This window comes from Aedes aegypti, chromosome 1 (genome assembly GCF_002204515.2).
Source record: "Aedes aegypti strain LVP_AGWG chromosome 1, AaegL5.0 Primary Assembly, whole genome shotgun sequence".
In the NCBI taxonomy this organism is placed as follows: domain Eukaryota; kingdom Metazoa; phylum Arthropoda; class Insecta; order Diptera; family Culicidae; genus Aedes; species Aedes aegypti.
In genome coordinates, this window is record NC_035107.1 from 18226435 (window position 1) to 18250905 (window position 24471).

The 24471-nt window shown below is 39.1% G+C and overlaps 1 protein-coding gene across 3 annotated transcripts in view; it reads right to left on the reverse strand.

Annotated features, from left to right (window-relative positions):
- Nucleotides 1-24471, reverse strand: part of LOC5576693 (progestin and adipoQ receptor family member 4) — a 213043-nt gene that overhangs the window by 23163 nt on the left and 165409 nt on the right. The gene's annotated exons all lie outside the window — the stretch shown is intronic.

A 24471-nucleotide genomic window follows, 5' to 3' on the forward strand; every position in this document is an offset into this window, starting at 1 on the left:
TGTTCGAATAACTTTTGTTATGCGGGAAAAGATTTTTTTCGGAGAAAAAGATTTCGCCATCATCGATTGTGATTCCTCAAACGATTATTTGTATACAAACATTGAGCTGTCAGTGGGAACCAGAGATGTTTGCTCGTTATTTTCCAATGGGGTTGTATAGGCGGTGTCAGGAGGCTGGTTACCAATGGCTTTTAGGGCGAGATCATAAGTTATGCGGGATTTCAAGGTTTTTTGTTACATATTTCATAACCAGGGGCACGCCTACCGTGGGATTACCCAAATTTGGGTTAACTGATATATAGGGTCGATGTACCAATAGCCGCATAGCTAAGAACAAAAATTCGTATAAAATCGAAAAATAACGCTATCGTCATTATTTATTCATCATCTGAAAGATTTTTATCTTGGTTTTGTGGAAAAAATATGAAAACTACGAAAACTCAAATGTTTGCATTTATTATCGCATGTGCCACTATAGGAATACATGTGCCTATAGTAGCACTATTTCTAATTTCTGTTCCTATAGTAGCACTAGCATCACGGCGTTGGCAAAATACTAATCAAAACTGTATTTTTACAAAGCTTTTATATTTTTCCTTGAAAGTGTGCATCAAAAGCTTTCGTTTGATGTAAAAAAAGTACTTAATTCATTAATTATTTCGTATAATAAAAAATAGTTTCTCTCAGTAGTGCTACTATAGGAACAATAGGTTAACTATAGGCGCAAGGGAGCTCAAATTTTAAGCAAAACTAATTATTTCGTACATTTTTTGAACAAAATCAAGCTGTGTATCAATGGTACTTAGATAAATAGCTCCTAACCTTCATGTCAAAAAATGTTTTGAAAAGATTTATAGCAAAACGGCCGTAAAAATCCACTAGTGCAACTATAAGGGACTGTCCACTAAGGGAACACCGACCCTACCTATCAGTAGGTTGTTTCCATTTGTCAGCGGCAAAACAAACAACTCAGTGCAAAAAAAATCTACTCAGCGTTAGCTTTCGAAGTCTCCGTGATGGGTTAAAACAGCTTAACGTTAGGTAAACTCGAAAGAACCCAAATTTGGCTTATTCCATTGAACTTTGACGCTGGGTCGGTGCGTCTCTCTCTGTTTTTGACAACATTGCTGTTGCGAGAGAGGCAAAACAACCCAACCGTGGGTAAAAACTAAATGCAGTTTACCCAAATTTGAGTAAAAAAAACTTATTTTTTGGGTAATCTGATTTCTTCGTGTATGTTTTTTCTTCACACGTTTGACGTTTCACACTAGCGTTTCCTGCGGGCCTTGTTGCACATAATCGATGTTGATGGTGTGAAATGGGCGATAGATTTCTAAGTGTTGCGTCTGTTTTTCTGTGCCTCTTCTACATTGTTGACCTTTTTCTCTAAGATCCGTTTGTAGGGCGTACAGATTGATGGAGTGGAATCGGGCTATGGGGGACATGACCGAGCAAGACTGAAGGATCTATTTTTTCATCCTGATTGGCCCCGAAGGGAGCGCACGGCAATAAAAGTGCATTGGTCTAGCCGTATAGTGGATATCGCACACCCCGGACGTGACGATGAAGCTGGAAAAGTTATTTTTGCTCTGTGCAGCGGAAAGGTCATCAGTCATTGCTGGGCACAGTAAGAAATTTTTATGTGAATTTAACTCACTATTTTGAATATGTGGAAGTATCGATACAACTAGAACATATTTATCGATGATTTGGACTTAATATCGATAATTAAACCGATCAAACGCATTTGAGAAGCAAACACAAGTTGAAAATTTCTTTTTTGCTTACTGTGTCACAAGAGGTTAATGTCATGACTGCCATGCATGAGAGAATAGTTTCTATAGAATGGTTGCTATGCATCTGTGCGATACAAACAGATATCTAGTTCTAGATGATAAAATATGCACGCTGCCGGTTCAAAGTTTTGAAATAAATCCACGGAGCCTATTCAGCAAAGTAATGGGCTTCCATAGGGAGAGGTAAAGTTGTTAGAATAACAACTAGAAATTAGTATTACTTATTATGTTTTTAGTATGCACTGATGAAAATCAAAACATCACAACGGTGCTCTGATGAAAAAATCCAAAGGCTTCTATGAACAGCATTTTGCTATAACTTTGATGAGGATCCATCATGAATTCCCAGAAACTTCATTTATAATCCATTTGGAAAACACAAAGATTTGAAAGCGATTCTACTAAAATCATTAATAAGTAGTATCTTAGATAACAAAAATTCATCCTAGAAAAAAAAAGATCTTCTGAAAACCTTTGTAAAGATTATAACCGAAAGACGTTGAAATCACTAGCGCCTAGAGTGGTTCAAAAAATCGTTTTAGCTCCACACCGCTCTTTCGATTCTAGATCAAATTCTGAATGTCCTCCCAAAATTCGAGCACATTTGGATGAAAACTGAGACTGCACAAGGCCTTTAAAGTTTATAGCTAAGTATGCTGTTCCGCTCAAGAAAAGTAAAAATTTCTGCCCGAGAAATGGTCAAGAAATTTCCTACAGTGAGCTCCATTTGAATTGACATTTCTTTTCAACTGCGTACTCCGATCAAAGAAAAATGCTTTTCTTGAGCATTTCTTGCAAGAAATTTCCCACGCATCGAGATAGGCGATTACTTTTCTGTTGAAGTGCATACTTCGCTTATATGGGAATTACTATGGGAAAAGCAACTAGTTCATTCAATCGGTCAAAGTGTTTGCCCACATGCTCTTGGGGATTGGAACTATGTTGATACTGTGTGATACAATAATCAGCTACAACTTTGCCGAAGACCGTTTTTAAATCGGATGCCCCACTAATTAGTTATTTAGTTTTGAATGAGTTGTAAAAATTTGGCTATAATTATTGGGCTGTTCTGCAGGCATCACTGGATATATGCAGTAAAACATAGTAGCCATGATTTTTGCGTGCTATCTTTCGCGTCAGGTGCAGCAATGTTGCCTGTTCAGAAGTTAAATGAGCACTGCTGCAGAATTTGTGACTGGATATAAATCAATAACTAATTACTGAGGCGTCTGATTTGAAAACGGTCTTCGACAAAGTTGTAGCTGATGAATGCATCTCACAGTATCAACGTAGTTCGAATGCCCAAGATCACATGGGAAAACACTATGAGCGATTGAATGAATTGGTTGGTTTTCTCATAGTAATTCCCATATAAACTTTAATGGGCTTGTGCAGTCTCAGTTTTCATCCAAATGTGCTCAAATTTTGGGAGGACATTCAGAATTTGATCTAGAATCGAATGAGCGGTGTGGAGCGAAAACGATTTTTAAACCACTAGCGCCACCATTCTCAGAATTCAGTCAGTTCTTCGAAGAATTCGTCACATAATCCGATAAGAAATAGCTCTACATATTTTCCCAAGAACCCTGGTATTCATTTTGATACACTCAACTCACCATAACTCGATATTGAATGGACCATCAAGTTAGGGAGGTATCGAGTTATAAAACACATTACCAGTACAAATATGATCCAAAGTATGATCGAGATAATCATAACACTTAACTTTTACTCTCTCTATATTTTTCTTTAGATTCATAAAGGATTTTTTTGCTTTATTATAAAGACTTTCAGCCATGAGCTGGTTCGTCTCTGAGAAAGATTCTTAAAGGAATTTCTTCAATAAGCACTCCATAGCTCCATAAAAAGTACCTCAAAGTAATGTAAATTTCGCTCCTTATTAGAGTGTCCATTTCCCGGCCATTTTGATCGTCCCGGGATTCGGGACAAAAATTTATGCTTGTCCCGGGAAATCTCGGGATCCCAGGATTTATCAAATTTCCAATAAAACTAGCATTTCGGTGGAAATGGAAGTACACACTTAACATTTTTTTTCAATGAAAAACTTTTCAAAACAATGTGTTAATTATAGCAAATCACCTTTCGGACAAGACTTTTTTATTCTGATGAAGTAACCTAACTAAAATCAAAACTTAGTTTGATTAATTATTGGTTTGCTAAGGACTTTTTCAAATTCAAATTTCAAACACTTATGAATGGAACTTAAAACTTAAATCATAATTTTGCAGCAATATGCTTCAAACATTTGAAAAGACACAAAAAATTTAGAACAAAAGAAACGATTAAAGATCATTAAATGTAGATCATGCTAGAAGTTAATTACTGAAAATTATTGACTGAAGTTTATTGTTGTGAATCGCAAGTCAGTCCCATCTGCATTTCGGTCAAAACTGAGTTGATATCTGTTTTCATTACATCTTCTTATTAATCTAATGAGCTGCAATGACGAGAAATTACTTTTTGTTTAGTAAAATTAGGAAAAAAACAACACCAAGTCGAATTGTCCCATAATGAAAAGTCAACGCATGTCAGTCCCACTGCATATTTTCACATCGTGTAGCACAAAAATGGATCGGTATTTGGTCATTTTTATATTTTTCTTGGAAAGGTAACGGAGTGAAAAGCAACTTATGAAAGTTTCATTAAGATCGACACATGTTCCAATCTCATGGAATTTTTTGAATATTTGTATGGAAAACGAGATTGAAAACTTCTCAGCCAATTTGCTCAAAGACTACTTTTTACAGACTTGTGATTTGCGGCAGTTTAGGTGTATTTTCAAATTTGTTATCCCAGCATAGGCTTATAAAAATGGCTAATGTTAAAAAGCAAAGCATTAAGACTTTGCAAATAGACAAATAAAAATATGTGTTTCTTACTTGGTAAATTATTATTCTCATGAAAATAATTACTTGTTTATTCTCTTTTTCATTATGCTTTTCTACTTTATCAAACAAGGTTTATAGTGAGTAAAAATGTCATTATAATAACTTTCAGCATTTAAAGTTTCAACAAAAGAGGGATGGACGCAGGACTACCTGCGAAATTTGCCGCGGTTGTATTAGTTTTCTAAATACTTTTCTAAATTTCTAACTTCTTACAGGACTTTCGGCTAACAGAAGGGAATCCTGACTGCGGCACGTGCTTCAAACGGACACTCAACTGCGACTCTGAAACCGGACAAACTGAGTTTTAAATCGCTAACCGCACAACTTTGTAAACTGGGAAACTCCTACCAGACTAAGCAACTAATCACCGAAAACTTATTTAATTCACTTTAGCAAATTCTGATTTAACAACTGAATTGTTCTAATGCACTTTGTATGGTTTTGCACTTCTTTCTAATCAAGAAATGTGGCAACTGATGACCGGAAACGGTGCGTTGACAGCTCATCCACTACGTGTGACAGCTGTCATTGGTCTTGACGCAACGCTTCGGTGACGGAAAGCGACGCTTTTGAATCGGTTGGTGGCAGGGTTGCCAGCTGGCCGTCTTCTGCGTTGACACTATTGATCATAGTACTGATGAAAAGATTGATAAGTTCATTTTCTTTGATCAAAATTTAGCGGCTATAGAGTTTATAATATTTGGCACGGTAAATGGCTGGGCATGACGTACCATTGGTACCTCGCGTACCTATAGGAATAAAATAGATTCCATTGTGTTGTCTGATACGTCCGTAGAATAAAACTAAAAGCTCATAAATTTCAAGTTAAAAAAAAATAATGGGTAGGGAATTTGACTTTTCAACAGTCTTACCAACAGAACGGAAAATCACCTTATTTTGATTTGTTTGCTGGTGACGATTTTATCGGTCTGTTTGAAAGTTGGCGGCGTGTTTTGTGGACCATGAAATAGACAATATCTCATTTCTGGGAGTGGTCAGTGTTAGAGATTTCGAATCGTAGCAACCAATGAATTATATTGAATTTAATGAGAACTGAAATAAATTAGTCTTTGGTCAACCGTCAATCAGTTCAGTCGAACTTCCCCAAACCGATGGAGAAAACGCAAAAGTAGAAGGTGTCAGTTCCGGTCGGTTGTTATGTTACCATGACAACGGTAAAACAACCACAGTAACCCTTGGCAACGTGCTATTCGTACCAAGTTTGGAAATCAACTTGCTCTCTGTACCAAAGCTAGTAGAGAAAGGCGCCGCAGTGACGTTCGACAAAGTTGGGTGCCGGATTCTCGTCGGTGGCCAATTGGCAGCGACCGCGATCAAGACTGGTGAACTCTACAAGGTAAGAACTTCGAAATAAGTTTTAATGGCTACGAAAGATCACCACAACGTGGACTGCCAATAGGTGTGGCATTGGCGCTTTGGGCACTGGGACCCCAACGCTCTCGGGGAAATGGTATCAGAAGGTGTACGGAAGAAGGCCAAAATGAGTCGGAAACCTTTTCTGAAATCGGTGGAGAGGAAATCCACTGCTGTGCTCAATCTCGTGTACACCGACGTTTGCGGCCTTGTTAAGAACGTGTCGGTGTCTGAATGCTACTGTGCATTCAGATTAACTTTAGACCAAAGTTCAAAAGAGAAATGAAATATCACCAACAATAGTTCACCGAAGTTCGGCGTCGGCATTCTACCGAAGTGCTACGCCGACAAAGGCATTCCTTATGCGTCGGCGAAGCACTATTGACTTCGCAGCACCAATCTGGAGTTCGCCGGTTGGACTTCCGAAGCGAAGTTTTCAACGAACTAACTGTCATTGCTCTGCCGGCTCGGCTTTTATCTCGATTGTTTTAGAAAACTGTCCAACATCACGTCGACGGAAGAAGTTTCACCACAACGGAGGATTTGTCAGTTCGAGCGCGCCAAAATCCTTCCGATTGAAAATGTGTTGGCGGTGCTTAAGGTGCAACTGTTTGCTATCCATAAATGATGATCAATTTTGTAGTTTTGGGGATGTGATATCGGTTCTACCGGACATAGATGAACTGAGAGTGTATCAACATGCCTGTTGTTAGCAAGCATATGATCCGGATAGATCACCGATTGATCGATATGATAAATATGAAACAGACATATTTTCTTTTCAACGATAGTTTGAACATATATTGTTCATGGATGCCACGATAAGTCTATCGTGTGTTACCTTAAGTTCGTTAATAAAGAAGAGTAAATTGAGCGAAGATCTTTTTCTGAATTTTATCGGGATGCACAATAAATTAGAACGCCGACGCCGAACTTTTGACTGCCGAACTTCTAATTGTCACTCGAATTGTCAATATTATTTCATGACAATCATCAGCAAATTCTGTGTCCTATACCGGCTAAGCAAGAAGGAAGAAGTTCCAGAGAAGAAGATGTCGCCGATTAAGAGTTAGGAATCAAAGCAACCGCTGTTGAAGTTACACCGGCGGTCAATTCTGAACCGTTAGATGAGTTGGACAGGGATGACAATCACCTGGACGATGAAAATTGCGATTACGACACTGTTGATGAATCTACGTTGAACGATTCCGAGCTGGATGATGCCGCTGCGACCCCTCGTGGATCGAATCGTCAAACCAAGGTTATACCGCCAGTACGTTACCATGAAACTATTGTCATGGTGTTGGATTCGGTTGCTGAGCCACGCAGTTATGAAGAATTTCATTTCCTTATGGAAAATGACACTTGAGAGATCACCACCTACCAGCTGGCAGCAATGGACTTATCCACGGTCTTCTCTTATCCTCGACTTTCTTTTTCTTTTCCGCACTAAATGCGGGCAATGTTTACATTAAATGACATCCAGACCATCATCCGGACAATGAATGTTCACCGGATGAACACGAAGTGGATGAATGCACGACGAAATTGTTCATTTTTTTAAACACGGCCCGCAGAAAAAGGTTTTCTTCCCGCTGGAAGTTGCAGCGTGACGTCATCGTAGATGAGTTCATAAAGTAGGTTGCGAGTGGGTCTTCAAACAAAAGGAGGATGAATCCGGTGACGTCGTGCGATCTAAAGTAAGACTAGCCGCCCATGGCTATTCGCAAAAATTCGGAACCGATTATGACGAGGGTTTCATGTCGTAGACATCAAGACTGCATAGTTGTATGGCAAGTTGGACGAAGAAATGTTCATGAAGCAGTTACGAAACCGGCAGCCCCTCCGTTGTGTGCCGTCTCAAGCAAAGTCTGTACACGCTTAAATTGAATCGTCGAGAACCCAGCAGCTGATATATCGGTAATAATTTGACGATTCTCTGTAAAACTTTTACCGATATCTCGAATGCCGAAATCTCGATAAAATAAGCATTGAGATTCGGCATTGAAAATTACGAATTCTCAGCTGTTGGGTTGTCGGTGAAACGTTTTATTGAGGTTGGTGAAAAAAAGACTTACTTAGTACACGCAAAAAAATTGTGCGGTAAAAACTACCATTTTAGGGGGTTAACTTAAGCGCCCGCACCGGCAATTTTCAGCAGACCAGAAATACGCTTGATTTTACCATGTTTGTAGTCGAAATCAGATTGTTGTAAATTATTTCTGTCGAATGTACCAGTTATGTGGTGGGATGTACCGTAAACATAGTAAATTGGTCTGAAATTGCATGGTAGTTTCAAGAATGGGCGTAGTCAGCTAAAATAGTAATTTTTACTACAGAATTTTTCCCGTGTATGCAACAGAACGATCGACGATGTGTTCAAGCGAGCTGGATTTGTGCAGTCATCAGCTGATGTGTGCCTCTATGTTCGAACGAAGAAAGAACAAAAGGTGTTCATCCTGAACTATGTTGTTTACATAAATTGACATCCGGACCAACATTCAGTGGAGGAATGTTCACCGAATGAACATGAAGTGGATGAATGTGTAGCGAAATCGTTCATTTTTTGTAAACACGGCCCGCAGTAAAGGTTTTCTTCCCGCTGGAAGTTGCAGCGTGACGTCATCGTAGATTAGTTCATGGGCACTGGAAATTGAAACGTTCGGCTTGGTTAGAAGAGAAAAGAAACGGCTTTCTCGCTCCCGACTGTGCGTTGAAGCGAGTGAGGGAAACGCAATAACTGAGTGAGTGTTTACCATGCTTTGTTCAGCTGTTACCTGCTAGCTAGGGAAGGGTGACAATTACAGGGTCGTTTACCTTAGATCTCAACACTATACACCCACAGAAGGTACTCACCTACGGCGGGAGCTACACACATGCACGTGTGTTGCGCGACACGTGTCCACCGATGTTGCAAGGTGCAGAGTCTATGAATGGAGAGTTGCGCGAAGAGACTTCTTTGAATGGTTGTTCTTCTTCGTCTTCGAAAACAGCCCCTATCTGTTTTGCTGGTCTGCTCGATAGGTAGACGGTTTGACAGTTCGATAGGTAGATTTGGTATCACTCTTCGCGCAACTCTCCATTCATAAACTCTGGCAAGGTGGAAAAATTGACAAACAGTGCCGTACCTACACGCTACCATGAAAGTACCCATTAATGGGTAAAATGGTACCCATTTCGAAGAAAAGTGGTTTAACTCATAAAAAGAGTAAAGCCGGTTTACTCATTAAATAGTATTCGCTTTGAACTTCAAATAATGGGTATTTATCATTCTTGGACTCTAGAATGAAAATGGGTACTAAAACCCCATTTTTTCATGAACGATGCGGCAGATTGAGGTTAAGGAATTGAAAATGCTCAATAAAATACAAAAAAAAAAAATAAACAAATTAAAGACTCTTCACAACGTATTGCATTTATTAGCCACATCTTGTCATTGTTATATTTCATCCAAGTTAGTTTGTCCACACGGACTTTTCAAGCTGCTACTGGAAACCGGAAATCGAATGGAATCAAGAAATCTCCGCAGAACACAAAAAAAAATGTCTTGCGGGGAAGCTGCAAGTAGCAATTGCAACCAACGGTTACACAGCCAACGACTAAGATTAAGTTGCTGAAAGTTCCTCCGTTTGAAGGAATACCTTATCACTAACCGGTTACATTCTGAATTCTGCGGAAACGCATCTGATTCTGAAGATGACGATTTAATCATCCAGGATCCAGTAAACAATTTTTTGTCATAGGAAATACTCCTCGATGAGCTTTACCAGGTGTGTCCCACTCGGGTTCAGATTGAGCACCACTTCTAGTACTGCATTTGGTCCCTTGGTAATGCGAAAGGTACTCAAGATTGACAGATCGCAGTACACTCTTCACGGCATTCTAGATTTTGCTCTATTACCTTATCTGCCCATAACTGCATATTTGTTACATTCGACATTTGGACAATTTCGAGTTATTACCGGGGTGAGTCATCAAATAGTAAATACTTTCGATCAACTTACTAAAATCTGTGAGATTGTTCTAGAAAATTTGAATAAAACACCAAGTTGTTTTGTCACATTGGCATTTGTAATCGCATAATAGTCAAATACATATTATACATGAGCCCCGTAACGTAGTAGCAACGAAATTTCTACCAGAATTATTTTCTGACTATTTACCCAGTATGTGATATGAGTTGTACAAAATTTCAACCTCAAATATGCACTTTTAAGTTCTTGGTAATTTTTAGAAATTTTGGTTTCCTCCCATACTGCCATAAAAAGTATTGTTGTTCCATTTACTCAATTCCTACTTTTGTCGAATGCTACAAATATGCAGTTATGGGCAGATTATGTGCCATAACATTTTGGACAACTGCAAGGGACATTGAGGTCTTTATTTCGTTTTTGGCTTTACAGCTGCTGGCTATTGGTTGCCGTTCAAAGTTTCAAAGTCCGTTCGTCGAGAAAAGAAGCCTGTTAGTGGGGTGTACGGTAGATAATGCAATCTGTTTGACTGCTTTGAACAGCTTTGAGCTATTTTGAAACGTCATAAATAGTTTTCAAATCACACGCCTGCTGATGGAAGTGATGTTGATACTGATCTATCAACGGTCGTGCAACGGTCAATATACACTCCCGTGCAAAAGTTTGGGTTCCTGAAAAACATACAAAAGTGTTTTGTCCATATCTCTGCGATTTTGCGTCCAAATTTAACTCTCTATGGCGCATTCGAAAGGCAATGAGTTATTCTGACTTCGTATGTATTTTTATGTACAGTATTGGACAAAACATTTGCAACTTTTTCGATTTTCCATACAAAATGAGCAACTTTGGTAAGCTAGATCTCAGTTATTTATCGACCGATTTGAATGAAATTTTCACAGAACATCAGATATAACTTGAATTTTAACATATATTTTTGAGTGATTTTTCCAATCACGGGTTTATAAATTATAACGGTTTATCTAAAGTGTAATTTTCGACGAAAAATTCAAAACTATTTATCTCAAAATCTGATAACTCTACACAAAAACTGTCTTCAGCAAACTTGTTCACCTCGTTAAAATCTACAACTTTGCTTAAGATACCATGAAGCTATTCCTTCAATATGTTTAGTTATGTCATTTACAAAAAATCGTTAAAAAATTGACTTTAGCCAAACCGTTACTGCTTTTCAACTTGTGATTGGAAAAATTACTCATAAATATATGTTAAAATTCAAGTTATGTCTGATATGCTGCCAAAATTTCATTCAGATCGGTCTATAAATAACTGAGATATAGCTTACCAAAGTTGATCATTTTGTATGGAAAATCGAAAAAGTTGCAAATGTTTTGTCCAATACTGTATGCATCAAATACGTTTTTTTGAATTTTGTATACTATATTTTTGCCTAAAGTTGTGACATTTTTCAAAACACGCACTAAAAAAATAACGCTCATTTCCTCAGCATTCGATCGACCAACATTTCGAATCAATGTGTCATTAGAATCGTAATCTTATATTCTTTGAAGAGCTCTCATGAAATTATGGCGGAAAACCCTAAAGACTATTCAAAATCAATGGAACAGGCATTCAAGTCATCGTGCAAAAGTTTGGGATCACCTGAGACATACGCAAATCATTTTTGTCGATATCTCTGCCATTTTTCAACCGATTTCAATAGTTCATAGCTTTTTCAAACGCAAGTAGTGGTGCGTACATGATTGGTTTTAGATTTCACAGAATTTTCGTATTTTAAATAAGCTTAGGTGAACCCAAACTTTTGCACGATGAATTGAATGACTGTTTCATTGATTTTGAATTGTTTTCTGATTTTTCCGCCAAAATTTTGTGAGCGCTCTTCAAAGAATATAAAATTACGATTTTAATGATACATTGATTTAAAATTTAGGTCGATCAAATCCTGAGGAAATCAGCTATGTTTTTTAAGTGTGTTTTTTGAAAAATATCACAATTTTAAGCAAAAATTTAGTATACAAAATTTGAAAAACGTTTTTGGAAAAATGCCTACGAATTATGAATAACTCATTGCCTTAGAGAGTTTAAATTGGACGCGTAATCAATTATATTTTTAGGGGGTAAACCCGAACTTTCGCACGGGATTGTAAGTATCAACAGTGGATTTAATTGTGATTCAATTTTGGTATGGCTTCCTGATCGGTTAACTCCAAAGATGCTTTAAATCGATCAAACTTTTGCTCTAATCAGACAAACATTTTTGACAAAGTTGCTAAATATTGTGTTTTAACAGCTTTGCTGAAGTTTGTATACATTGAGTTCAACAAATGAGAAAATCTACAATTTCGTTATTTAATTTGTTTGTTAAACGATATTTAGAAATTTTCAACATTATTTTGAACAATTTTATAAATTATAGGCAATAATAACCTTGACTGATGTGGAAATTCAAAAACACGTTGTTAATTGTCGGGTAGACCGGGGCAAGATGAATCACGGAGCAAGACAATTAATTGTTGACATTAATAATTTTATCACCAATGGCGTACTTAAGGTAATTATAAAACGAAGCCAAACTCTGAATTTTCAAATGTGCTTGACTGGACTATCACACAACAGTTCGCGTTGAAAATCAATCAAATTACTTGCTTGCTGGTGGTGACCAATGGAATATTTTTTTTTGTGTGGTTCTCAAGTCTTGTGCTCTTGTAAATTTGAAGTGTGGCTTCGTTCTATAAAGGAGGTTAGGAGCTGCATTTTTAAGTTTCCTGCGTGTCAGAAATCATAATACTCATTAGCTATTTCCATTACGCGATACATTACACATAGTTTCATGTAAATCGATATGGGGCAAGATGATGACCCATCTCGTTTTGAACTACAAAGTATTATCAAATGTTTTATTTTCTATAGGAAGCATCTTCAACAGTTTTTTCGCGCAATTTTTTGTTTGTTTTCGGGACAATTTGCACTAAGAAACAAAACGCGCCGCCAACTTTCGAACAGACTGAAAAAATCGTCGCCAGCAATCAATCAAAGGAGGTGAGTTGCCATTATGTTGGTAAGACTGATGAAAAGTCAAATTCACAGCGATTGCTTGGCTGGCGACGATTTTGGCGACGGTTTCATCGGCGACGATTACAAATCGTCGCGTCCGATAAGGTGCAAAATTTACAATATTTATTTTCACAGCTTAAGTGAAATAATAAATGAAATTGAATGACATTCAGTGGTAGAGAATTCATTTCTCTACCCAATGATATTTTAAGAGGCAGCGGAGAATGTTTCGAAACGTGTTTTATTCAAGTGCAAAAATCGCTCAGGCGAAAGTTCCAATGAAACTAACCTCACATATTCTGGTTTTCCAACCTCAAACTAGTGCTCCTACCAGCCGGATCTCAATTTTTATGAAAGTAGTGGAATCATATAAAAAACAAAGGAATGTAGAACATCGAGCATGGATATTTCTACCTTTTTCACTTAACCTCACTGTTGACTGTCTTTTATCAAGAAAATAAAACATTTTCCCCCACAGAGGCATGTGATGAATGCGTGAAAAACGATAAACAGCAATTTATGTTTACGTCCCACAAAAAAATGGTAGCTGAGAAGATTTCACTAGAGAAGAGTATGTGAACGGTTATGTAGAATACAATGTCGAAGTGTTGGAGGGCTGAGCACAAAAGGTTGGCGTTTTCTATCACCATATAAACAAATGGCGTGCGCACAGCCAAATTTCTTCAAACCCATTTTATTCTTTGGGATAATTATTTTTACCATTAATGAAGCAATAGGGCAGCCAAAAAATTTTAAAACTTGCATCAATCTAATGTGCAAAATATAATAAACATAAATAACATCAATTACACTGTGGAACACGTTTTTGTCTCAATCATCAAAATACCACCATTTACCTAATTATGGGTTGCTGAATCCATTGCCATTTTCAAAAATATAATAGCACGTCTGTTAAACATGCAAAATTTCAGTATTTCAACCAAATTGCATGCAAGTTTACCAGCTTGTGCGGCAATTTATTTGCTTAATTTGCCACAGAATTCAAACTTAATATGTATAACAATACTTATCAACAAAGTTCATAGTACTCTAGGTGCTCAAAAAAAAAAATGTTTGATGGTTTAGAAAAGTTTTGTATTTTTCCATATAAGAGAAACGAAGAACTTTGTATGGAGACTGCAAGCATGTTGAAAAAAACCGAATCAATCTTAATTTTATCGTGCAATTTCAACCAAATTATGTTTGATATGAAAGTTTAAGCCCTATTTTGCATGCTTGGTGGATTATATACAAGTTTTATAAATCATAAAAATTAAATTTAATATTAACTTCAATGAAATCAGTTTTTTATACAACTTTGATCCTTGAGACAAGCAAAAATGCCATTTTTGTTACGCTGTGTTATTGATACGTAACATAAAGCAATATCGAGAAACAAATGTATTCTATTTGACGAATAGTTAGTGCAGCATTATTTGTTGATTTATTTTCTATTTTGGACCAATAAACATTTAGGGATTTACACCCAGTTTTACAATTTCACTTTTGCAAAAAAAAAAGATAGGAAGTAAAGTCCCTATCAAGAGCTTTTCCCACATTGCCGGCGACCATCATAATAGGCGTCATCTTGGCTGTCGTCATTTTTATATTGCATACCAATAAATCTTCCGCTCGCCAAAGAAAGGCCCACTTTGATTGATCGGCAAACAAAAAAAAAAACGGACATCGGCATTGTGTTCGGCAATCTTGATTCGCTATTAGAAAAAAAGTTGACTCAGGAAAGAAAACCCTCAGCATTCAATAGAACATCAAGGACGGCATTTTTTTTTATCCTATTTCGCTATCCTCAAAGTTTACAGAAACTTTTGATTGGTTTTCCTGGTAGCGCAACAAACAATAACCGGAAGGTGTTTTGGGTTGCTGCGATCAACAGAGAAAGACCTTTGCAAAACCCTCTTCGTGTCGCGGCGGCCGCCGGTTGGGTTGCTGAGATGTGTCAAGCTTAAATAATTTCGGACCGGCAACTGTGGCAGCGACGCGACGCCGGTCGGTATCCCTTGTTACTCAACCGTGACAAGGAGCCGGCGTCTACATATTTTATCGCATATTTTATGCGATCCGTCGTCGTTTTCTTTTGTAGGGGAAATATTATCATGCCCTAGGAAAAAGGATAACCATTACTATAGTTTATCCAAAAACAGCCTATGAAGTAATCAGCAATAATTGCAAATCTATCTATCTTTCCATATAAATAAAAATGGAATGCTGGTTGTAAGTCACGAAATGGTTCGAGAACGGGTCAACGAATTTGAATAATTCTCTAATCTTTATTTGTTTTGTTTATCAAATGTTCCGACGTGTCTTAAACAAATAGTTTAAGAAATTCAGCGTAAAAGCATAAAAAACCAAGTGGAGAGTGTAAGAGTCTTCATAGCATCATAATGGGTGGTAATACGACGTTGACGGGGCAACTAGTCTGTATAAATTATCTATATAAACAAAAATGGAGTGGTGTTTGTATGTCACGAAATGACTTGAGAACGGGTCAACGGATTTAAATAAATCTTTCACTGTTGAATTGTCCAATGACTGTGACGTGTTAGTACAGAAAAATGTTTGTGGAAATCCTCCGCTAACGTTGAATAGAAAAGTATTACAAATTTGAAGTTTTGCGTGGGGGTTTTTGCAAAGCCTGCTGGGCAGTACAACGTTTGCCGGATCAACTAGTATACAAGACAAAACATCTAAAATCAATTAAAAAAATAATTGAATTTTTCTAAGACAAAATCAAAAATAGGACCTAAAATCTTATAAAATAGCAGTTTCTAATGACAGCTTTTAGATATTATTTTTAACTTTTTGAGTTATATCCTTGGCTAGCCTCGTTAGATAAATGTACGACTTGTACTAAAAAAATCATTATTTTGTAATTTACATAAATAAATATTTTAGTGTTTTTTTGTTTTTTTTTTTGCTAAAAATGTTCAAACTATTAATTATGTCAAATGAGTTTATTGACCACTGTTTGATAAAACACAGATTATTTCCCCTTATTTAAATGCTTGTTAATTTGGCTACCTTTCCTGTGCCTGTCAATTCACTTGAGCGGAGAATTCTGGAAATGTTACTCTTCCGTTTCGAATGCGACGCTAAATTGAACCTGGATAGACCTTGACATTCCCTTTGCGGCTGCCATCGGAGGTTCCTAATGCCACCGGCACACCGCAGTTAGCAGTCAGTCACTCAGTAGGAAGTCGGATCGGATAGGAACTGCTGGTGTCGTGTCGCCTTGTGGGGACGATAGATAAAGCCAAGTGGCATTGAAATTCCCAGTTTGGAATAATACATGATGATGCTGCTGCTGGCGCTGATGACGGCAGAATCCAATATGATGCTCTCAAATTGAATTCCACATCCGCCCTGCTGCAAGGACACAATTCCGTTCCTTCCGCATACACACGGGATGTTACACTGTGGTACCGTTCTTAGGCCAAAAATTCGAAAAGCAAGCTGACTTGCTTTCTATCACTTACCATTTTATAGATTAATTATGATCTCAAAGGTGTAGAATGGGGTGGCCCATAAATATCAAATTACAATTATCGTGAATTACACCCCCCCAATTTATCCATTAGGATCCCCAGAAGCTACTGTGAAAATTTTGAGCGCAATCCGTGAACTTCAAATAAACCCTTCTAACTCTAAACGTGAAGTTTGTATGATGAAAATCGACCGAATATTTAGGAAAACTGGTTCTCATAACATAGGCGCTATAGTCGTTTGATTTCTTTCACTATTGATTCGAAAATTCTTGAATCAATAGAGAAAAGACTGCCACAAACCGGAAGTCTTTTCTTTAGGAAACAAAAAAAAGTTATACCTAGGGAAACTGAAATTCGGGTTTCCCCGAGGTAGAGCGGCTAACTTCGCAAAAAGGTTGAGTTTTAAAAAGTCCTGCGATTTAGCTTAAACTTTTGAAGTTGAGTCATATTTTTTTAAAATATAAAACTCGCAAGATTTTTTATTTTTTTCCATATAAAAACGGACCACCTTAGGTCATTTTCAACAGAATTACAAATCGTATGGCAAGTTTCAAACATTATAAAGGGAAATTCACATATTTTCAGCCGTTTTGTTCTCTTCTTCATGAGTTGTCGACCAGGTCTTCTTAAATCTGGCAGAATTATATGTCAAAAGTATTAATGGTAATCTTGAGAACAATAGGTAATACAAAACCACTCATGACGCAGATAACAAAGGTGCCGAAAATACAACAAGTCACCCTAATTCACTATTTGTAACGTTGCTGAATATGCTCTTAACCCATTAACGCCCAGCGTCCTCGTTTGAAGTCAGTGTTTTGCGCAAATAACTCGAAAATGATACAAAATATAATGATTTTATGTTTGGAGAATTCTTCATAAACCTGATATCTTTCACTCAGTGGACATTATGTTTCGGAATTCACTCACCAGGTGGAGCTACAGCATGATCAAATGTATCTGACACCTGCACATCCTGAAGAACTCGGAAGTCCTACTTTGACGATGCATATCTCTGTTGTTTTCGTAGCTATTTTGAAAATTCTTCCAGCAATGAAATCAAGCATCATTCAAGATCGTTGTCCATTTTACATTTTGGATTACAATTAAATCTTTTTGACGTGAACTACGTCTTACGGCAATATACTGGGTGTCAATTGAAAATCTAAAATTTTGCGACCGTCACGAAATTATGTAAGATTTTGAACGCTAATAACTCAATCATTTATCGATAGATTTTCAATATTTTCCCACCAATCGGTCGGAAATGCATACAACAATTTCCTCGAATGGAGAAAACTATTGAATATCGACAATAAACTATTGAAAATTGGGAAAATGTCGACCCCTTTCTTACGCAACCAATCACGTGCAAGCAGTTTTCCACGCTTCTTTTGTGTTCCGCTTCGCACTATAAAAGCAGACCGATTCCTGCTTCTTCGCTCATTCTTCTTTTTGCCGTCAGACTGTGAACATGGTCGGCGAGCAAGTCTCGAGTGCCTTTCGCATTCTCAGCTCAGTTTTCACCGTCATCGTCACCGCAAACCTCATCGGGCGAGGAGGATTTCTACCAGTGCGCCGTCAGCTCCTCGCTTCCAGAGGCACAAAGCGATCAAGCGGCGGAAAATCCAGCGTCTGGATTGTGAAATCGCTCAAGATTGCTTAATGGACTCGCGCTTCCAGAATTGGCGCTGCAGGAATCGGGGTGCAAAGGTAAGTTTGTACGAGGTGGCTGAAGAAAATCGACCAAAGCCGCTTGTTGAAGCGCACATCGTCATCCGCACCGCAAATCTCATCGGGCGAGTAGGATTTCAACCAATGCGCCGTCAAAATGTGTCCGTGTTACGCAAATTCAACAATTCAATCGGCCCTTTTCAGAGCCAACAAATGTGTTTTTGAAGAAGCTCAACTTAGTAGCAGTTGATCTACAATAAGAAAGCTTTCATCGTAGTAGCAGTTGATTTAATCTGACAACCTATATAAGCTCAGTTCAATTGTGAAATGTTCATTCCTCAATAAACCTTCCTAGAAGCTAGACATAACTTTAGGTTATGGGCCCAGTCTCACTTTAACCCCTGAAGACCGAAGATAGGAAAATTGTTGGAATCTGAAGCCCTCTTGGAAATCGGAATCGTTATTTAGAAGCAGCCGTTTACTTTGTGAAGAATCTGGGAACGATGGCAAGCAGCGCGAAGAAAGCTGGCATTGTGCAGTTCGCTGGTTATGGGTTGGATACTTGGAAGTTCCGGGTCAAGACCCAGCTTTCGGCCCATGGAGTACGGGATGTTCTCGATGAAGATGCCCTGGCAGAAACGGCTACTGAAGCGGTCAAGAAGGCGTTCAAAGAGAAGGACGGAAAAGCAAAGGCCTTATTGGTGGCATTCATAGCGGACAGCCACCTGGAATATGTACGGGACAAGGCCATGTGGAAGTCTTAAGAGTCGACGTTTGCGAAGAAGGGATTTGCGGCCCAAACATACATCCGGAGGTCGCTTGCCATGCTGCGGATGGAAGAAGGATGTGCCCTGAAGGACCACTTCCGGGACTTCGACGAATTGGTGAGGCAGTTGAAAGATGCCGGCGCAAATCTGACGGAGTTGGACCAGGTGAGCCAACTGTTTATCTCGTTGCCAGCCTCGTACGACGTCGTCACCACGGCAATTGAAAATTTGGAAGAAAAACAGCTCACCCTGTGAAAAGTCGTTTGTTGGCTGAAGAACAGAAGCGAAACGGTCGTGATACATGCAGCGGACTATCAAATCGATCCGACGGAACGGTACTGGCAGCAAGAACCGAGAAGCAAAAGAAAGGCATCCGTGAAGGTAAACCGAAATTTGCTGGAAAGTGCTACGGTTGCGGAGCCTTTGGCCACAAGCGGTCAACATGTCCGAAATCTAGAGACCAACAAGTACGAGCGCAAGCTGCAGAAATTCCCAGGGATCGTGAAGTCGCGTTGATTGGTGTAAGTTCAAGTGCGAAGAGCAAGATAGTGTGGATTCTTGATTCGGGTGCCAGCCGGCACATGGCCAAAGAACCTGGAGTGTTCTATGGAATGGAGACACTTGCTGAACCTGTCACGATTGAGAGTGCGATGAACAATGGCAGTATGAAGGGCGCACAGCAAGGAACAATCAAAGGTATCGTATTGACACGAAGCGGTCAGGTTCGTTTGGCCATAAGCAAGGTTTTGTTCGTTCCAAATTTGAAATTCAACCTGATCTCGTTGGGAGCGCTGATGAACGTTGGAGTTGATGTCGAATTTATGAAGGATCGTGCCATCCTGACCAAAGACGGGGAGATCATCGGTGAGGCCACCAAGCAAGGTAATCTCTTTTATTTGACCATGGATGTGGAAATCGTTGGCACTGCCTTGACTACCGATGATGGAGTCAGCAAGCACGATTTGTGGCACAAGCGCTACGGACATTTAAGCCATCGAAATCTATTGAAGCTCCAAAAAGCGGAAATGGTGACTGGAATGGGTAAGTTGAAAACGGAGGAAGCCTTCTGTGAAACTTGCGCCGAAGCAAAACTGGTGCGGCTACCATTCAATGGATCAAGACCTCTTACCAGCAGGCCGCTGGAGAGAGTTCACACGGACGTTTGTGGAAAATTACACCGGCCACATTTGATGGTTACCAGTACTTCGTGACGTTCCTGGACGATTACACTCATTTCGCAGTGGTATACCTTATGAAGCGAAAAGACCAGGTGTTTGAATATTTCAAGATCTATCAAGCAATGGCAACCGCAAAATTCGGTGTCCAGATAGCAGCCTTGAGATGTGACCTAGGACGTGAATACTTTAGCAGCTCCCAGTTGGCTTATTATGAGCACCATGGCATCCAGGTGGAGTCAACTGTAGGTTATACACCACAGCACAATGGGGTCGTTGAACGTTTCAATCGGACCATTTCTGAGAAGATGCGAACGTTGCTGCTTGAGTCTGGGGCTCCAAAGTACCTTTGGGGTGAAGCGCTGTATAACGCAGTATACGTCACGAATCGAAGCCCAACGGAAGCACTGGAAGTTGAGAAAACACCAGCTGAGATGTGGCATGGCGAAAAACCGAACGTTGAGAAGTTGCGAGTATTTGGTAGCTTGGCGTTTTCGTGGATACCAAAGCAAAAGCGAAGCAAGCTCGATCCAACCGGTAAGCGATGCGTGTTTCTTGGATATGCACCATGTGGCTATCGACTGTGGGATCTGAAGGCCAGAAAGCAATTTGTGGCACGTGATATAAGATGTAACGAAGTCGAGTTTCCGTTCAAGATTACACCAGCGGCGCAAATGAGTGGGTCGATCCCACTTGTATTTCCGGAATTCATTGAGTCAGAGGGGGACGGTGTGGAGGTACCGGAAATCGACCCTGCCAACGAAATTGAAGTTGCTCCGGACAATATTACGATTTCTGACCCGCAAGATGACGAGTCGGAGCAAGAGGGGGAAGAAGCCGAAGACATAGTGTTAGAACCGTCGGCACTCCCATCACAAACGGAAGGTAAGAGTTTCTCCCAGGACGGGACAACTCCGAGGACCAGTGGTCGGGAGTGCAAGAGACCAGGTTGGTTCCGAGATTTTATGTCTTCTTATAGTGCAAATACTGCTGTAAATATTTCCACTCAGATTCCTATGTGCTACGACGACATCGATAGGCATCCAGAAGCAACACGGTGGTATCAGGCTGTAAATGACGAGCTTCGTGCGTTGAAGCACAACCAAACCTGGACATTGGTGAAGCGACCGGCGACTGTCGTTCCAGTTCCATGCAAGTGGGTGTTCGCTGTGAAGACCGACGCTGATGGCAAACCTGTTCGCTACAAGGCTCGCTTGGTAGCCAAAGGATTTATGCAAAAGAAGCACATCGACTACGAAGAAACATTCGCACCCGTCGCCAAGTTAACAACAATCCGGACCATTCTGGCGGTGGCAAACACTCGGGACCTCGAAATACATCAGATGGATGTTCGTACAGCGTTCTTAAATGGCAAGTTAACCGAAACGGTATACAAGGAGGTACCTGAAGGCGTAAAATCTAAACCGGACGAGATATGCTTGCTAGAACGTACACTCTATTGCTTGAAGCAATCGCCAAGGTGTTGGAACAACCGTTTCAACAATTTTCTCCAGAATCAAGGCTTCGTTCGGTCGAATCATGATTATTGCCTCTACGTGCGTCAACAGAAAGAAGAGATAATTTATATCATAGTACTAGTGGTCCCGGCAAACTTCGTCTTGCCATCAAGTAGGCTGTTGAAAACGTTATGCAAGTCCCGTGTAGAAAATGTCAGATTAGTTTTCTCCCGTTTTCCACACTATTCCGAAGACTTCCTTAATTTTATTCGACGTACAAACACGTCGGAGCTCTGGACGAATTCAACAGTGAAAGAATCATGTAAGTCCAAACACTCGTTCTCAAGCCATTTCGTGACATACAAACATCATTCCATTTTTATTTATATAGATATGTAGATGACTTGTTGATCGTGGCGAAGACCAGAGCGACGGTGGAAGAAATCAAGCGAATACTCAAGAGCGAATTCGAGATGGCTGACATGGGTCCACTTCATCACTTTTTAGGGATCAAGGTGGAGAGAGACCGCGCAAGAGGCGTCATGAAGCTTTCCCAAACCGGACTTATTGACAAGATGCTGCAACGATTCGAGATGCAAGATTGCAAAGCGTGCAAAACACCTGCTGAAGTGCGACTACAGCTGACACGAGCAAGTGGAGATTACCAATACCTGTACAGAGAGCTGATTGGAAGCTTGATGTACATTATGATGGGGACACGACCAGACCTGTGCTATATCGTTGGCTATTTATCAAGATTCCAAGATGAAGCAGGACCTGATTATTGGCAACAAGCGAAGCGAGTACTTCGGTACTTACAAGGGACAAAGCATCATCAACTGGTATACAAAAGAAATCCACATAAATCACCGACAGAGGGATTCGTTGATGCTGACTATGCAGGAGATGAATCAGATAGAAAGTGCGTCTCGGGTTATCTACTAAAAGTATTTGGCTGTACCGTGACTTGGTCGTCAAAGAAACAAGGGACCGTTGCGATGTCATCAACAGAGGCCGAATACGTAGCGATGAGTAGTTGCATCAGCGAGGTAATTTGGATGACCGGTCTAATGACTGATCTGTCTGAAGCCAAGAATCTGCGGCCTGTTCCGGTATTTGAAGACAACCAGAGTGCCATTGCCAAAAAGGAGGAAACCAAACGGGTGAAACACATCGCCGTTAAATTCCACTTCATTCGGGATGCTGTGGCTGACGGACGAATTCAACTGGTATACATCCAATCCAAACATCAAGAGGCGGATATTTTAACAAAATCGCTAGCTGCACCACTATTTCAAGAGCTGCGGCAGAAGATTGGACTATACGTAATCAACTGAGAGGGGGTGAAGAAGCTCAACTTAGTAGCAGTTGATCTACATTAAGAAAGCTTACATCGTAGTAGCAGTTGATTTAATCTGACAACCTATATAAGCTCAGTTCAATTGTGAAATGTTCATTCCTCAATAAACCTTCCTAGAAGCTAGACATAACTTTAGTTTTAAAGAGTTGATTGTGTAATATTCCTTAATTTGTTCGAGATGGCTGAAGAAAATCGACCAAAGCCGCCAAAATGTGTCCGTGTTACGCAAATTCAACAATTCAATCGGCCCTTTTCAGAGCCAACAAATGTGTTTTAAAGAGTTATTTGTGTAATATTCCCTAATTTGTTTACCACATACTTGCTATAATCTCTTAATTCATCTCATAGCATCATACAATAATTGATTTATTACGAATAATTGACAATACGGCAATTTGAGGATGTTTCCGAGGACGCTGCTGCTGTGCCGTTGGGATGCAATATATTTACTATTGTTAAGGAATGATTCAAATATTACGTAACGCAAAATTTGCCAGCTTTGGTTCCCCTTCTTTCCTCACGTAATGAAAGATTTTAAATTTTGACGTTAACTACGTCTTACGGCAATATACTGGAGGTCAATTGAAAATCTATGATGTTGCGACCATTACGATATTTAGTTTGAACTAAAGGAATGCTGCAACTATGACAATCGACTTAAATTCAATTGCAGAAAATCACTTGGCGTAGTTAACGTCATGCGGTCGTGTCTTGTACACAACCCTCTCTGATTGTTTACCAAAAACCTACCGAAACCCTAGATTTTCAATCTTTCTGCCTTTTAATCAATATATAAAATAATGGCATATATTTTTTTGGCATGAACTCACTTGTAGAAATTTATTGATCATCTTTGGGAATAAATTGCAAATTTTGAAAACATTCAAAATTTGTTTTACAAAAAGAATGAACATACTTTTTTGTTTAACTGTTTGTCTATAAATCAATTGCATAGTAATAATGACATGTAAATTTTAGTAATACATTTGATTGTGCCAGAACAGTGAATATAATCACATATATAATGAGCAGAAAGAGAAATGTTTCATTACACTCAAAATTTATTTTGCTTAAAAACTACAATAAACCCTTGTTAGCCTGTACATCGAAATTCAAAGCGATGACATATTAATTTTGGTATTTACAGTTGAATCTCCCTTACTCCCTTATTCCCTATCTCGATATCGATGTGGTGGTGAGGTTACTTTGATGGTGGCATAAATGTCAGTGAATTGAGTATAGTGAGCATGATGTTTTTCGTCCCTGGTTTCAATTTCTGCCCAAGCCGGGTCGAATTTCGATGTAAAGGAAAACAGGCTAAAAAATAGTGTTTTTCAACCCACACATGTGAATCGGGGCTCTCGAACTTACTTTTGAGCAAGAAAACCATAATTAATCACCTTAAATATTGTTATATTGTTTAATTTGTGACACAAATCCGGACAAGATAAA